The sequence below is a fragment of the Saccopteryx bilineata genome, chromosome X, assembly GCF_036850765.1.
Source record: "Saccopteryx bilineata isolate mSacBil1 chromosome X, mSacBil1_pri_phased_curated, whole genome shotgun sequence".
Classification (NCBI taxonomy): Eukaryota; Metazoa; Chordata; class Mammalia; order Chiroptera; family Emballonuridae; genus Saccopteryx; species Saccopteryx bilineata.
Genome location: NC_089502.1, coordinates 22,449,030 through 22,467,290, shown reverse-complemented (window position 1 = coordinate 22,467,290; position 18,261 = coordinate 22,449,030). Strand labels below are relative to the sequence as shown.

The window sequence follows — 18,261 nt, the reverse complement described above, 5'->3', positions numbered from 1 at the left end:
AGTTTTACTTTTTGGTGAAGCTGTAATGTTAGAGAAAGCTATGTCACAGGAGTTTTCAAGGGGAATTTAAAAATGAACATGTTTTGGATTCACTGATCTGTACTATAAAAAGATGATTGTCAGCTATGAGCAAATTTAACACTCAGAAATCCTTATAGGATTTCCTGCAAATATACAAGAAATCAGCAGATGAAAGCTCAATCTAACCACATCTGGACCTGTATCTTGACTATTCCAGTTTTATATAAAGAGAAGATGATGACCGAACTGAAATAAGTTGATAACTATTTCTGAAATTAAAAATAAACAAAGACTAAAGTGTAAGGCTTTCTCTTTAATATATCTGATAAAGAATTAATATCCAAAATTTTAAAGAACTTATAAAAGTCAACAACAAAAAGACAAACAAAAGCAATTAAAAAATGAATACAAGACCTGAATAGACACTGCTCCAAAGAGGACACACAGTTAGCCAATAAACATATGAAAAGTTGCTCAACATCACTAATCATCAAGGAAACACAAATTTAAAAATACAATGAGATATTACTTCACACCTTCAGAATGGTGCTCATCAATAAATTAACAAACAAGTGTTGGCGAAGATACAGAGAGAAGGGAACCCTTGTGCCTTGTTGGTGGGAAAGGAGGTTGGTGCAGCCATTGTGGAAGACAGTATGGAGGGTCCTGGAACAATTAAAAATGAAACTGTCTTATGACCCAGTGATTCTACTTCTGGAATTATATTTGAAGAACCCTGAAATACTAATTTGAAAGAATATATGCACCCTTTTGTTCACTGCATGATGTACAATAGCCAAGATTTGGAATCAGCCTGTGTCCATCAGTGGATGAGTGGATAAAAAAGCTGTGGTGCATTTACACAATGGAATACTACTCGGCCTTAAAAAAGGAAATCTTATCTTTCATGACAGCATGGATGGACCTGGAGAGCATTATGATAAGTGAAATAAGCGAATCATAGAAAGACAAATACCACATGATCTCACTTATAAGTGTAGTCTAAAGAATAAAATAAACTAACAAAAAAAATCCTTCCCTCCTTTGATGTTTCTGTGACATTTTGCTTCATTTTCTTAGAATCCCTGCCTATCCTTGCCATGTATTTTTTTTATCAGATATACCAAGTTGCTATTCCCAACCCCCACTAATCCATACTTACAGAATAGCTCTAGCATATATTCTCCATGAAAATTTTTCAGATGTCTGCTTCTCATGCCTTTATTAGATGGAATTGATTAACCCCACTTTGTGCTCTAACAGTGGCAATAATAGTGGTGGGGGTGGTAATTAACATATATTAAACATGTACTATGTTATATACCAGGCATTGTGCAAAGTGTTTTATATGTCATGTGCATGCCATTCCAAAATTTACATATATCTATGAGGTATAAGGTATGGTTATTATCCCCATTTTAGAGGTGAGAAGACTGAAGTTTAGAAAGATTATACATAACTTAAATGCCTAAACTGTACAGCCAAGATGTGACAGAGATGGATCATGTCACCTACTTAAATCTCAAAGCATATCACCTTTACAGCATGGGACTAGGTTCATAATGCACAAGTCAGGTGAGTGAGGAATAAGACCACAGCGGTTGGCAGACACTATACAACTGAAAAGGTAGACTCAAGCTATAAGCGTTTAAACAAAGGAAGAGGTAGAGGAGGGGAAAAAGACTCTTGTGTTGCAAACAAAACAAATATGAGGACTGATCCTGAGCAGAAGGATACTAGCCTGTGATTACTGTTTCATACTACACTCAATTCCCAACTTTATGTCTGTCATAAAACTATGCCAAGATAATTTATTAGGACAGTAGTGCTTATATCTTTCTCACTGCCGCAGGTACCCCATGAAAGGAGAATTTTTCACTTTTCACTTATCCACAAATCTTGCATTCTAGAAAATGAAGGCAAAGGGATGAGGGGACAAGGGGATGAGAGGAAGGAGTACAAGTAGTCGATAGGAGGGGAAAGAAAGAGGATACATTCTCCCTGAGACTGGGGGTGGGAACAACAGAGTATTGTCAGGTATTTCAGGACTATGCTTCTAATGGAGGGACCTGATACAGATATCCGAGAAAAATGGTCACTATACAAATACCCTGTGCACCAAGGTCAGCAGGAACCATGCCTTTCAGTAATTATGGCTGCTGAAATAGACTCCTCTCCAAGTTTTCTGTGCTGGGTAAACATCAGTGTACTACCTCCCTATTGCTACTGTAATTAAGTACCACAGACTTGGTGGCATAAAACAACACAGATTTATCTTACAGTTCTGGAAGCTTGAAGTCTGACATGGGTCTTGATGGGCTAAAATCAAGGTGTCGGCAAATCTATACTTCTTTCCAGATGCTCTAGGGCAGTGGTCCCCAACCCCTGGGCCACGGACCGGTACCAGTCCGTGGGCCATTTGGTACCGGTCCTCAGAGAAAGAATAAATAACTTACATTATTTCCATTTTATTTATATTTAAGTCTGAACGATGTTTTATTTTTTTAAAATGATCAGATTCCCTCTGTTACATCCATCTAAGACTCACTCTTGACGTTTGTCTTGTAAATTCTACAATTATATTTAAAAAGACCACAGTTTTTATGCTGGTCGCTTAGTTTTATTTTGTGCATTTATTCATCCCACCCTAAAGGCCGGTCCATGAAAATATTTTCTGACATTAAACCGGTCCGTGGCCCAAAAATGGTTGGGGACCACTGCTCTAGGAGATAATCCTTTTCCTGATCCTTTCCAACTTCTAGAGACTAGCCCCATTCCTTGACTCATGACCACCAGCTTCAAAACCAGCAATGCTGCACCAGGTTCTTATGCTGCCTCCTTTCTGGATCTCTCTTTCTGCTTCCCTATTCCTCTTTTTAGGATCCTTGAGATTGATTATATTGCACTCATCCAGTTAACTAGGATAATCTCTGCATTTTAGGGTCAGCTGAATAGCAGCCTTAATTTCATCTGCAATCATAATTTCCCTTTGCTATCTGATGCAACATATTCACAGATTCCAGGGATTAGGACATGGAAATCTTTGTGGGAGTGGGGGGTCGTTCTGCTTACCATGAACAGTAATTCCTGCCTATTGTTTGAGTGGAGACTATTTGAGATTATATATCTCATTACCCTACACAGGAGGTTCTCATATATGAATCTTTATTAACTTAAAAAAATAGGAATATCATGAGCAAATAAATTTATATACATTACACACCCAACTTGATTATTTTATTTCTCTGTTTACAGATCAGTCCTGACCTCTCTACCATGTGCTTGGTATTAGGGACAAGGTCCCTTATTGATTTTTGTTTCCCGATCACTTATTAACTCAATGCCGGGCACAGTGTAGAGACTTATTAATATTTGTCACAATGATAAAGTAATTAAAAATTCTTCTTCTGGAAAAGAGCATTTGCAGAGTTGTACATATCTTGAAACTGAGTCAAGTGCTAAAAATGGCGGGGAGGAGCTGAATATATAGTATTTTAAAAACCCATTTAAAATAGATGTCAGAGCCATTTTTAATGATTTCTAAAATGGATAATTTGTCAGTGGAATAAGGAGCAAAAGAACAGGAGCTGGTCCCCTACCATATAACTTCTTACTTACCTTCATTTGCAATCAATAAAGGGAAAGTCACTTTTAAAATATTGTGATTTATGAACTTCGTTTATCAGTTCTTTCTTTTTTTTTTCTTTTTTTTTTTCTTTTTTGGTTTGATCAGAATAGCCATCTTTCTATAGTTGTAGAATTGTTGGTGTTTTCTTGTATCACCACATCTAATTATTAGGTATTAAATGCTATTATTTATGGGTACTACTTAATCTGATGTGAGACAGAAAAATTACTGAAAGCTTGGCATCTCAGAAATAGGCCTTTTATAGGATGAAACTGACTAGGAAGAGTCAATGGTCCTTCAGCTTCTCCTCAGTTCATTAACTCCAAGTGGTTTTTTGCTCCCAGGCACTGTCCTGTGCCCAGGTTGTTATTGCTGTGATATGTAGATGAAGGGCAATATATTTTAAATACTTTAATATAAACATGATGCTCAGGAAGGGTGCCAGATTGAAAGCACTGTAATCTGAAGTCATCGGGTTATGCACTTGGCTGGTTCCAAGTTATGAAGAGATGCTTGACCTTGAATGACCACCTTGCAAAATGAAGAAAATATACAGTTTTCCTGAACTTCAAGAGACTGAGAGAGAAGCAGCATGGCAGCATCCCAAAGTTAAACATTTTTATCAAGGAGGAAAATGAGACTACTAAACTTCTATTTACATCTATTTAGTATAATGTCAATACTGGTGTGCAAGGGAATAAGGATGGTGGTAGTGGTGGTGGTAGTGGTCTTAGAATACACAATTGCTTTAAGATAATAAATAAATTCCCCATTAACAAAGCACTAAGCTACTTAAACAAGCAGTGATCTTTTTAACAACCAGTGTGTATTACGACTTAATGGCCAATCTTGATTCCACTTTGCATACCTGAGAAGAATCCTTAATTTTCTAAAATATATAGAGTGCTTGAGCAGGAAAAAAGCTGTAGCTACCCATCCCAACGTTTATACTATAAAACAGGGGTCCCAAAACTACGGCCCCGCGGGCTGCATGTGGCCCCCTGAAGCCAATTATCCGGCCCCCACTACACTTCCGGAAGGGGCACTCTTTCATTGGTGGTCAGTGAGAGGAGCATAGTTCCCATTGAAATACTGGTCAGTTTGTTGATTTAAATTTAATTGTTCTTTATTTTAAATAATGTATTTGTTCTCATTTTGTTTTTTTACTTTAAAATAAGATATGTGCAGTGTGCATAGGGATTTTTTCATAGTTGTTTTTTTTTTTTTTATAGTCTGGCCCTCCAACAGTCTGAGAAACAGTGAAGAACTGGCCCCTTGTGTAAAAAATTTGGGGACCCCTGCTATATAATAATTAACCCAAGACTCAAAGTGGAGAATTTACCTGAGGAGGACCATATCTCTCATGCATGACTGGGAGTATAGCCCAAGTTAATTGATTGACAGGCAAGGATTTTGCTTTCTTTCTTTCATTTTAATTTAATTTCCTCTTTTTATTTTTTACTGATTGCTTTTAGAAAGAGAGAGACACAGAGAGAGAGAAGTATTGGTTGCTTCCAATATATGTTCTGACAGGGCATTGAATGAACAACTTTGGTATTTTAAGATGATGCCCTAACTGACTCAGCTATGCAGCCAGGTCAAGGACTATTCTACTATACCATGTTATCTCTCTAACCATGAAATACCATATTATCTCTAAACCTTTTAAATATTTGGAGCCAAACATTTTCAGAAGTGTGCATTCTTTTTGTCTCTTAGGCATTTATTTTCCACTCTGATCTAGTCATTCACATTATGTTAGGAAAACAATATTTTTACATACACTTAACCTTCATAGTATAAAAAATATATACCTTTCAGCCCTGGCCGGTTGGCTCAGTGGTAGAGCGTCGGCCTGGTGTGCAGAAGTCCCGGGTTCGATTCCCGGCCAGGGCACACAGAAGAAGTGCTCATCTGCTTCTCCACCCCTCCCCCTCTCCTTCCTCTCTGTCTCTCTCTTCCCCTCCTGCAGCTGAGGCTCCACTGGAGCAAAGATGACCTCGGCGCTGGGGATGGCTCCTTGGCCTCTGCCCCAGGCACTAGAGTGGCTCTGGTAGCAACAGAGTGACGCCCCGGAGGGGCAGAGCATTGCCCCCTGGTGGGCATGCCGGGTGGATCCCGGTCGGGCGCATGCGGGAGTCTGTCTGACTGTCTCTCCCCGTTTCCAACTTCAGAAAAGTACAAATACACACACACACACACACACACACACACACACACACACCTTTCAAGTCAGTACTATATAGCAGGAAGACTCACAATTCCCAAATTAAGAAACTTGTTTTCACAAATAATAAAATATGTAAAAATCTCAACTTTATTCCTTAGTAAGTTTCTTTTTTTAACTGTCATTTTATTTTCTGATCTTACTTTTTTCCTATAGTGATTTAAAATTTTTGGCAATAGTATTCCTTTAAAAGTTAAGATAATGGCAAATTTAAAACTGACAAATCCAATTTAAATTCCCATTATGAACTAATCTCAATTAACTAGAACCCAATTAAAAATAATAATTCCTAATGCATTTGTTCTTAGACTGCATTTTTTAAGGGCAATGCAAATTCCAAGATTTTTAAGAATTTCTTTTTTTTGTAATTTCATTGTTTTACATACATGTAGAAAATATCAATTAATTCCAAAGACACCAATAATTCAGATCATTCTTTTGACATTTTTGTAAATTTGGATGATAATTCTTACTTGAAATAATGATGTATAGTACTGCCAGATAAAGGTATCAGTGGGGAAGGGTTAATGTTTTCTATTCCATACTTACTTCACATTGACCTATATTTTTAATAAGAATGAAGACCAATGAGGTAAGTCCTGCAGGTGACTTAAGATTTCAATCATGTTGACCCTTGCAGAAAGAAGGTTTGAAATGCATGGGCCCACTTTCCATGGAATTTTTTTTCCCAATAAATCGGGTCAGTCCTTCTTATTCCCACTTAAGATTGGCATGGGCATATTTAACTAAAGTCAAATGGGAAAACTATTTTTACAATCTAAACAGCAGTTTCCAAAGCTGTAGTCTCAACCCCGAGAGGAAACACTGTTTTCCCTCGCGGTCAGCTGAGTTTGCAGATGCGAAGGTGGACTGTAGTGACTGTAGTTAAGTTGGGAGGAGTAAACTTTTATATGCAGAATATTTAAAGGTTAATTTAAGGTTTTGTGAAATTTCAGTTACTTATAGATACTCTCAATAAATTGTATTACACTCTGCAAAGTTCAAATTGAAAAAATACTGTAATGGAAACCAGATAATAGGAAAAAATATTCTAAGTATCATAATTTTTGCCTTTTGGGCCATACAGCTATGGCCAACAGTGTCCTAGAGATAACACAGACCATTAAAATGGACAATTTTTCAATAATCAACTTCAATTAGTTTTGGCTCATGTTCAAAGAAATGTAAACTTGAAAGAAAAAGAAATAGTATACTTACAAAACTAGTCTTCTCAGGGCCACTACCAATTATAGCTTAAGTCCTATGTTGGTATATTTGTGATTTATATGCAGATTTTTGACTGTGTGCAGGGTGAGGGTATGGCAGCTGTACCTTCCCATGATGTTCAAGGGTCAACTGTGATCAAAAACTCTCCCTCCATCTTGCCACATTTTCTCACCTATTCTGTATAACAGAGGGCTGAATATAAAAGCAATTCTTTTCTCAATATTCCAGGTTAATTTTATCTACACTGGGACATTTACCAAAAGAAAAGGCACTTAGTAGTTGCTCAATAAATATTTATTAAGCATATGGATAGCTAAATGAATGCAATACCATGACAACACAGATATTTTACTTCAGACTTTCCTAAAAAATTAAAATATTCATTTTAGGAGACAAATATTTGCTTTGTCAATAAAATTATCTGAATGGAAATATTTTTGCTATTGATAAGGAGAAATGCTATGTTTATTTTGCAGTCAATGAGAACTACTAAATGGTTCTACAAACAACCTCACTGTCTACTGTTATTCCCTTGTACCTTGAAGATATTCCTATTAGTCAATGAGTAGCTATATATAGAAAAGGTCACAGATTCATGCAAATACATAGCACAGACTCCAAATTTGGTTTTTCAAAGACTAACAGTTATAGAGTACAGAAGCAAGCTCATCTAAACAATGGCCAAGTAGCTGTTTTAAAGTGTAAAGCAATACAATTTCATTTACATGGCACTCAATAAACATAACAAAACATATTAGTGGGACATTTCATTCTGTTCTCATTGGATAGCTATGTGTTCAATTCCCAAAGTCAATTTCAGTGTAGAATGCACATACCTTGATAGATCCAGAAGTTATGGGAATCAAAATGGAGACAGCTGAATAAAGGTCACCGTTGTAATTCCTGTAAACAAATTATGCCAAATTATCCTTCAGACATATGTATACGGAAGTTCAAAACAGTCATTATATGAGGGAAAGCATGTGTGGGATGAGGGTATAGGATTAGGCCTGGCGGTTGTGAATATAAGACTTCATTTCATATAATTCACAAGGAATAAAAGAGTCAGCTTCTTAAAAAGTCTGTTTGAAACTACAAATTATTATATTAACCATGCTGCTAATAGGTAATTTCCTAATTATAGATGAGCATACCTAGAGGACTGTGGAAATCTTACCCACAAAGACTCTCCCAGCTTAACATTATTCAATTTTTGCTCAATATCCCACTCATTTTGAGATGAAGGGTTCACAGTTTCAGGAAGGTTTTACCAACGTAAACAATTTATAGTAATTATGATCCCTTATATTAAGATAGTCCTCTATAGTTTATAAAAAACTTTTATATACACATTTCATTTAATCCTCAAAACAACCTTGTTATAAAATTAGGAGACTGAGGCCCAGAAAAGTTAAATGGCTTACACAGACACATACGTCATCAGCAGCAGAGTCAGGACTAGAATCCATGTCCTCTCACTTTTGATTCAGTCATGTCTTTAATGTCTCATATGACTTCCTTTATATAGCAGTTATAAAGTTAACTATATGTCTCCATATGCCACCTTTGGTACTGGGTAATAGGGCAGGAATTGTGCCCTATAATGATTCTCACTAATTACTCAACTTGAGAGATACACTTCTCTGATTTGTATAGTGCTATATATATGGATATGGATATATATCCATATGTATAAATATATATATTATGTGTACATAGATATATATTTTATTGACAGAAATATGTTAATATATTGATAAATGAAAAAGTAATTACAGTGTGAGTATTGCTTAGAAATATACATGTATGTAAAATATATTTTTTCTGTATTTGTATTTTCTAATTTTTCTATAATGAGTATTTATTACCCATACCTTTAAAAAGCTATATGTTCTAAGTTCTTCAAAAACTCATTTTAGAAAAGGCAAAGGCAGTATGGTGAATTAAAGTGAAAGAAAAAGGAAAACTAACATTCCAATATTTTATGATTGGCACTTAATTAACCTTATGACCCCAACTTATTAATCAAGTAATCCCACAACCTATTTTTTTATATTTGAGGGAAAATCTCAGTAGTAAAGGCAACAATTTAAAATTTCTTCCCAGTAAATCAAGAGACAAGGTAATATATAAATATGCTATTTTATAAAATGTAGGTCAATAACATCATTGTCACCTTTGACAAAGATCACCAAGGTGACCTTGTAATGATAATAAGGTATTATATTATTACTAATGATCTCCATTTCCCATACACTATATATAAATTATTCATAATAGACTGAAGTGGTGCTCTTGATTAGTTGCAATCTAATTGCCGATGTGCATTTTCATCATTGTTAATGTTTTTCAAAAAAAAAAAACCACCAGAGTTCTACTCAAGTGTTCATGTGGCTCTGTAATAGTGCTAACTTAGAATCTTTTAAGGGAAAACATTTCAGAAAGTACTTAGGTCTAGACTACAAAAACATATATCTGGCTCTTCTGCCACATATACCAGAGTAAGTTGGTAGAAATTGTCTTCATACATATAAGTTTGATTCTGCAAAGAGGCTAGCAAAAAATGCTTTTAACAAATAAACTGCCCTATATGCAGCATTTTGCCTTGGTGAGATACACAGAGGACTGGAAAGCAAGAGGACTTTAAAATGATATAGCTCTTCTCTCTGCTCACTTCTCAGCTACCTTCAGACTGAAGCCATCAAGAGTGTATTTCCCATTTCTGATTAAAGAAGGTCAGTTTGTACCTTGATCTATACACGATTCCCCAGGTTACTTGCCATCACTTACCGATTCCCAACAGGTACTACTTCCCTCATCTTTTACCTCTATTTGACTAAATAATTTTTTCCAAAAGAGAAACTGTTGACTGTCCTTTAATAATGTGTGTGGGCTAGCTACTCTTTAAGGAAAAAAAGTTAGAATGTCTGACAGAACCATCATTGAAAGCAACCAAATAATGCATATTAGAGACAAAAACAGCAGGAGCCACAAATGTTAGAAATGCATCTCACAAAACCGACTATTGGTTTTGGAGATGGGATGAAGTCTGCAAGCAGAGTCCTAAATCCATATCTCAACAGCTCATTAAGAGATCATCTGACCCAGACTTTCATTAGTGCTACTGCCACTTGTTTGGTCCTACATAAAATAATATTCTACATCCTTCAGTTCTCAGCTCCCTAAAAGAAAACTATCATCTGAGCTTGGCTAATGGAGATGAAATGCATACAGTACAGGTGAGCAGAAGAAAGATCTAAAAGTCTAGTTCAAAAAAAAGCATTCACATATATGAATATACAGATATGTGTATATGGATAAATATTTTTCTTAGATGGATTTAAAAATTATAATTTTTATTTGTTCAGAAAAATAGGTTTTGTGTATTTTCAATAATTATTCAATTACATAATAATTATAACTATCACACCTATATTAATACTTTTTTATTTTTAAGGAACTTTGGGTTGTAGATTGGTCACACTTTGTATTACTAATGAGGATATCTTTAAATATCGTTATACATGCTTTGAAACCTCTAATGCTATTTTTCTAATGGAACATTTACTCAAAGACCTTGTAGAAAATATTATAATTGTATTAATAACAGAGACAGTTTTCCCATTACAGTGATCGGTGCTCTCAGATAATTAATGCTGCAACACTCTATTGTCATTTTCTTTCTCAGGGCCTATAGAACTTGTGGATTCACATTATTGGCTGTAGCTTCTTTTTTTTCTGGAAATATGGGCATTTCCAGTGATGAGACCTGCCAAAACTTGTCAATGCTATTTTTCTTCTTTTCTATTAGAGGTGACTGTGGCTGAATAGGCAAGTAATCCATAGTCTAATTGTTTTTAATATGTGACATAAGGAATACAGTGAGTGCTTGCTTCTGTTTTACATGAAGCAAATTGCTATTGCTTTACACAGAAATACTGTATGAGGAAGCCTTAATTTACCTAATCTCCTTTGAACATCTTGTTCAGATTCTGAGAGGATAAACTCAGCCCTTGTAGGTTCTCCAGTGAGTGAAGAGTAGATTGGCTCAGTGGGTGTCAATTGTTTTCACTGTCTGTAGACCTCATAGCCAAAGAACCAGTTGGCCTCAGTTACAACTGGTAAATTCTTATTTCCAGCACCATCTTTCAAAGACAATAGGTTTATCTTCTTTGTTACTTAGTACTTAAACTTTACTTCTAAGGTGCCAATATTTATTTTGTGGGGTTTTTGTTCCCTGTTTGTTTTGCAAATGTATTCTTTCTGTAATGAAAGTTACACAGACTGGAAAATAGGGAAGGTATAAAGGAAAAAGAATTACCTAGTACTCACTCCACCCCTGAGGTAATCATTTTAGCACCTTTATGCATCTTTTTCCAGTCTTCTTTTCTTTCTTACATATTGGCAATATATAATTTTGTATTTTTCTATTTGACTTGTTAGTGTAACATAAACGTTTTCCTTTTATCATACAATATTTGTAAACATCATCTTTAATGGCCATAAAATATTACATTGTCTAGATGTACCATAAATCACTTAGCAATTCCCCTGTTGAACATTTAAGTTTCTTTACTTTTTTTTCCTCCATTATAAATAATGCTTGGTGAAAATCTTTGCAAAAAAAGCTATTTTTTCACTGCACATTATTTCTTTAGGGCAAATTCCCAGAAGTAAAATTACTAGGTCAAATGGTAGGAGCATTTATAAGGCTTTTGCTTCAAACTGTCAAATCTATATTAACTAACACTTCATCATATCCTTATTATTCATTCATTTATTCAACCAACACTTATTAAACACCTACCACATATGTGCCAGGCACTGTGCTAGACAATACAGATGCAATAATAAAACACACACAAAGTCCATGCTCTCATAGAGCAAATATTTACTAGATTTGATAAATTATAAATAAACAAAAAAGCAGTGTGATATCAGTAGTGATGAATAAATGTGTAGAAAAATAAAAGTAGATAAAAAGGTATAGAAAATGAAAATTCATGATAAGATTCCTTACATAGAATGGCCAGGGAAGGGCTCTAAGATAAAGGAATATTTGATCAAAGATCTAAATAAAATGAGAAATTAAGCCTACAGAAATTCTAAGGAAAATTTATTTGGGGCAGAGGAAATAGCAAGTGCAAAGGCCTTGAAAGGCAAAAATTTATGACATGTTTAAGAAGCAAAACAGTTGCCTAACCAGTGGTGGCACAGTGGATAAAGCATCAACCTGAATTCTGAGGTCATGAATTCTACTGGAAACCCCAAGGTTACTGGTTCTGAACACAGGCCATCAGCAAGGGGTTGCTGGCTTGAACAGGGGATCACCATCAGGATCCCAAAACTCTTCAGTTTGAACTCAAATATCACTGACTCATATGAAAAACCCAAGTTTGCTGGCTTGAGCAAGGAGACACTGGTTCAGCCTCAGTCAAGGCATGTATGAGAAGCTCATTGTATAGCTAAATTGAAAGCAACTAAGAGTTGAAGTTTCTCACTCTTCTCTGTGCCTTCCTGTCTCTCTCAGAAAGAAGAAAAGAAAGGAAGAATGATAGAAGGTAAAAAGTGGAGGAAAAGAAGGAAGGAAGAATGAAAGAGAAAGAAAGGAAGGGAGAAACAGTAAGATACAGAAAAAAGGAAGAGAGAAACAGTAAAATAGAGAGGAAGAAAGGAAGGAAAGAAGGAAGGAAGGAAGAAAGGAAAGGAGAGAGAAAGAGAAGGAGTGGAAGGAAGGAAAAAAGAAGGGAAGAAGGAAGAAAGGGAGGAAGGAGAAAAGAGAAAGGAAGGAAGGATGGAAGGAAGGAAGGAAGGAAGAAAGGAAGGAAGGAAAGAAGGAAAGGAGAGAGGAAGAGGATTGGAAGGAAGAAAAAAGGGATGGAAGAAGGAAGAAAAGAAGAGAAAAGAGGAAGGAAAGAAGGAAGGAAGGAAGAAAGAGAAAAGAAGGGAGAAACAGTAAGAGACAGAAAGAAGGAAGAGAGAAACAGTAAAATAGAGATGAAGAAAGGAAGAAAGAAAGGATGGAAGGAAGGAAGGAAGAAAGGAAGGAAGGAAGGAAGGAGAAAAGAGGAAGGAAGGAAGGAGAAAAGAGGAAGGGAGGAAGGGAGGAAAGAAGGAAGGAGAAAAGAGGAAGGAAGGAAGGAGAAAAGAGGAAGGGAGGAAGGAAGGAAGGAAAGAAGGAAGGAAGGAAGTAAAGAAGGAAAGAAGGAAAGAAGGAAAGGAGAGAGAAACAAGATTGGAAGGAAGAAAAAGGGAGGGAAAAAGGAAGAAAAGAAGAGAAAAGAAGGAAGGAAGAAAGAAAGAGAAAGAAAGAGAAAGGAAGGGAGAAACAGTAAGAGACAGAAAGAAGGAAGAGAGAAACAGTAAAATAGAGATGAAGAAAGGAAGAAAGAAAGGATGGAAGGAAGGAAGGGAGGGAGGGAGGAAGAAAGGAAAGAAAGGGGAGAGAAAGAGGAGGATTGGAAGGAAGGAAGAAAGGAAGGAGGGAAAGGGGAGAGGAAGAGGAGAGTTGGAAGGAAGGAAGGAAAGGGGAGAGGAAGAGGAGGAGAGGAAGGAAAGGAAAAAAGAAAGGAAGGAGGGAAAGGGGAGAAGAAGAGGAGGAATGGAAGGAAGGAAGGAAGGAAGGAAGAAGGAAGGAAGGAAGGAAGGAAGGAAGGAAGGAAGGAAGAAGGAAGGAAGGAAGGAAGAAAGGAAGAAAAGAGAAAAGAGGAAGGAAGGAGAAAAGAGGAAGGAAGGAAAGAGAAAAGAGGAAGGGAGGAAGGAAGGAAGGGAGGAAGGAAGGAAGGAAATAAGGAAAGGAGAGAGGAAGAGGATTGGAAGGAAGAAAAAAGGGAGGGAAGAAGGAAGAAAAGAAGAGAAAAGAGAAAGGAAAGAAGGAAGAAAGGAAGAAAGAGAAAGAAAGAGAAAGGAAGGGAGAAACAGTAAGAGACAGAAAGAAAGAAGAGAGAAACAGTAAAATAGAGATGAAGAAAGGAAGAAAGAAAGGATGGAAGGAAGGAAGGGAGGAGGGAGGAAGGAAGGAAAAGAGGGAGGGAGGGAGGGAGGGAGGAAGGGAGGAAGGAAGGAAAGGGGAGAGGAAGAGGAGGATTGGAAGGAAGGAAGGAAGGAGGGAAAGGGGAGAGGAAGAGGAGGAGTGGAAGGAAGGAAGGAAGAAAAGAAGGAAGGAAGGAAAGAAAGGAGAGAGGAAGAGGAGGAGTGGAAGGAAGGAAGAAAGGAAGGAAGGAAGGAATGAAGGAAGGAAGGAAGGAAAGGGGAGAGGAAGAGGAGGAGTGGAAGGAAGAAAGGAAGGAAGAAAGGAAAGAAGGAAGGAAGGGAGGGAGGGAGGGAGGAAATAAGGTGGAGAGGAAGAGGAGGAGTGGAAGGAAGGAAGAAAGGAAGGAAGGAAGGAAAGGGGAGAGGAAGAGGAGGAGTGGAAGGAAGGAAGGAAGGAAGGAGGGAAAGGGTAGAGGAAGAGAAGGAGTGGAAGGAAGGAAGGAAGGAAGGAAGGAAGGAAGGAAGGAAGGAGAAAAGGAAAGAAGGAAGGAAGAAAGGAAAGAAAGGGGAGAGGAAGAGGAGGAGTGGAAGGAAGGAAGGAAGGAAGGAAGGAAGGAAAGAAGGAAGGAAGGAAGGAAAGAAAGGGGAGAGGAAGAGGAAGAGTGGGAGGAAGGAAAAAAGGAAGGAAGGAAAGGGGAGAGGAAGAGAAGGAGTGGAAGGAAAGGAAGAAAGGAAGGAAAGAAGGAAGGAAGGAAGAAAGAAAAGAAGAAAGGAAAGAAAGGGGAGAGGAAGAGGAGGAGTGGGAGGAAGGAAGGAAGGAAGGAAGGAAAGGAAAGGAAGGGAGGGAGGAAATAAGGTGAAGAGGAGGAGGAGTGGAAGGAAGGAAGGAAGGAAAGGGGAGAGGAAGAGGAGGAGTGGAAGAAAAGGAAGAAAGGAAGGAAGGAGGGAAAGGGTAGAGGAAGAGAAGGAGTGGAAGGAAGGAAAGAAGGAAGGAAAAAAGGAAGGAAGGAAGGAAGGAAAGAAAGGGGAGAGGAAGAGGAGGAGTGGAAGGAAGGAAGGAAGGAAGGAAGGAAAGAAGGAAGGAAGAAAGGAAAGAAGAAAGGAAGGAAAAAGAAAGGAAGGGAGGGAGGAAATAAAGCAGAGAGGAAGAGGAGGAGTGGAAGGAAGGAAGGAAGGAAGGAAGAAAAGAAGGAAGGAAGGAAAGGGGAGAGGAAGAGGAGGAGTGGAAGGAAAGGAAGAAAGGAAGGAAGGAAAGGGAGAGGAAGAGAAGGAGTGGAAGGAAGGAAGGAAGGAAGGAAGGAAGGAAGGAAGGAAAGAAGGAAGGAAGGAAAGAAGGAAGGAAGGAAAGAAGAAAGGAAGGAAAAAGAAAGGGAGGGAGGAAATAAAGCAGAGAGGAAGAGGAGGAGTGGAAGGAAGGAAGGAAGGAAGGAAGGAAGGAAGGAAGGAAGGAAGGAAAGGAGAGAGGAAGAGGAGGAGTGGAAGGAAAGGAAGAAAGGAAGGAAGGAAGGAAAGGGAGAGGAAGAGAAGGAGTGGAAAGAAGGAAGGAAAAAAGAAAGGAAAGAAGGAAGGAAAGGAGGAAGGAAAGGGGAGAGGAAGAGGAGGAGTGGGAGGAAGGAAGGAAGGAAGGATGGAAGGAAGGAAGGAAGGAAAGGGGAGAGGAAGAGGAGGAGTGGAAGGAAGGAAGGAAAGAAGGAAAGGGGAGAGGAAGAGGAGGAGTAGGAGGAAGGAAGAAAGGAAGAAATGAAAGAAGGAAGGAAGGGAGGGATGAAGGAAGGAAGGGAGGGAGGGAGGAAGGAAGGGAGGGAGGGAGGAAAAATGGAGGGTAGCATGAGCCTGGCTAGAATTTTATGAGTAAAGTTTCAAAGTTTGGTGGACAAAATGGTCAGACATGAGGCTCAATAAATAGTCAAGGATCAAATCATGTAGGGGCATTGTAGGCCATAGTAAAGATTTAAAAATTATTTTTTAGATTTTATTTTAAATGTCACAAGAAGCCAGCCAGTATAAAGCAGGGTGGGAAATTCACAAGATCTTATTATTTTCTTTTTCTTTTTAATTTTTGATTGATTATTTTAGTCAGAGAGAGGAAGGGAGAGAGACAGAGAAAAAAAGACAGAGAAGGAAGCATTCATCTGTTGTTTCACTTAGTTGTGTATTCATTGGTTGCTTTCCATATGTACCCAGACCAGGAATCAAACCCACAGCCTTGGTATTTTGGGATAACACTCTAACCAACTGAGCTAACTGGCCAAGGTTTATTTATAAAGATCACCCTGGTTGCTGTGGGGCAAAAATGTATATACACACATCAATAGGAGGCTATTTCAGTAGTTTATATGAGAGATGATAGTTGTTTGGTCTAAGATATTAATGAGGAATGAGATGAAAAGTATACAGATAGAGGATATGGTTTGAAAGTAGGGTCCATAATTCTTAATTGATTGGATGAAAGAAAGAGGAACCAATAAAGTCTCTAAGTTTTAAGACTTGAGCAATTGCACTGAACATGATCTTTCAAAACAAGAAAATCCCTTGTATTTGTTTCTCATTTGCATTTATTTTGATTATTGAAGAGTGAGTTTTTCCCACATTTATTGGCTATATATTTATTTCCTCTTAAGATAAATTTATAAAATATTTTTCTTCTTAACTTCTATTTTATTATTTTCCAGTTTTTTCTCCTACTTCTCCAAACATCCTAACTTGCCCTTGAGAAGGCTTCTGTCATTTCACTAACTTGTTTGGTTTAGTGTTTCTCAAGATTTCATTTTTGGCCTGATTAGGAGGTGGCACAGTGGATAGAGTGTTGGACTGGGACGCAGAGCACCCAGGTTTGAAACCCCGAGCTCACCAGCTTGAGCGTGTGCTCATTTAGTTTGAGCAAGGCTCACCAGCTTGAACCCAAGGTCGCTGGCTTGAGCAAGGGGTCACTCAGTCAGCTGTAGCCTCCTGGTCAAGGCACGTATAAGAAAGCAATCTTTGAACTAAAGTGCTGCAACAAAAAATTCATGCTTCTCATCTCTCTCTTTCTGTCTGTTTGTCCCTATCTGTCCCTCTTTCTGTCTCTCCTTGTCTTTGTCACACACACAAAAAATAAAGATTTCATTTTTGCACCTCTTACTGTCTATATATTCCCTAGGTGTACTCACCATTCTGTTGCTATGATTTCAACTACTACATTAACTAATGACACACAAATCTCTACCTCCAGACCTGATCTACAGATCTGTAATTTCCATCTGTCACAAATCCGTTCCATCTGGATATCTTGATGGTATCTCACATTAAATAAATCCAAACCTGACCTTATTATCTTTACCAAAATGGAGGTTTTTTCTTCTATGTTCTATATATTGCTTAATGACATTACCTTATTTCCCAAACCAAAAGCTTCCCTCTCCCTCTCCCTTACCCTCAAAATGTAATCGATCTCCAAGCTCCATTAGTGCTAACTTATGAATGGCTCTCAAACGTTTCCCTTCTTTTTCATCTTTACTGTCACTGCCTTGGTTCATACCCTTATAATTGCTAATTGCTTGTAGTTGCAACACAGCCTCTGAATATCTCACTGCTACTGTATTTAATCTACTTCAATGTACTTTTCATACAGATGTCATCCATCTAAGAGCCAAAGATGGTGACCCGCTCCCCTTCCCAATTAAAAGTACTTCATCTAATTCCGAAGAACTGCTACAAAGTAATACATTGCATGATTTTAGATAAACATTTTAAAAAGCACCATTTTCCAGTATAACTCTCTCTGAAGGAAAAACCTAACATATTCATTCATTTAACAAACTTGTTCTAAGTATCTTCTGTGTGCCAGGCACATAGAAGTAAATAAAATAAGTTATTATCTCTGATCTCGATCTCTGTTTTCCAGATCTGGGTAGGAAAATACACACTATTATACTAGGTTGGTATTCTCCATTGTTAACTTAGCCTTGTCCTCTTTCATAATCCTTCTGCCATGTAGAATGCAGTTCTCCATATTCCCTACTAAAAAATTCCTAGCCCTGGCCGGTTGGCTCAGCAGTAGAGTGTCGGCCTGGCGTGTAGGGGACCGGGGTTCGATTCCCGGCCAGGGCACATAGGAGAAGCGCCCATTTGCTTCTCCACCCCCCCCCTTCCTCTCTGTCTCTCTCTTCCCCTCCCGCAGCCAAGGCTCCATTGGAGCAAAGATGGC

The 18,261-nt window shown here is 37.8% G+C and overlaps 1 protein-coding gene across 1 annotated transcript in view; it reads right to left on the bottom strand.

Moving 5' to 3' along the window:
- TENM1 (teneurin transmembrane protein 1) overlaps positions 1–7,973 on the bottom strand; it is a 1,131,584-nt gene extending 1,123,611 nt beyond the window's left edge. The window contains exon 1 of the mRNA XM_066248720.1: positions 7,940–7,973. The gene's annotated coding sequence lies outside the window, so the exon portion shown is untranslated. The remainder of the gene's footprint in view (positions 1–7,939) is intronic.
- Positions 7,974–18,261: the final 10,288 nt, after the last annotated feature.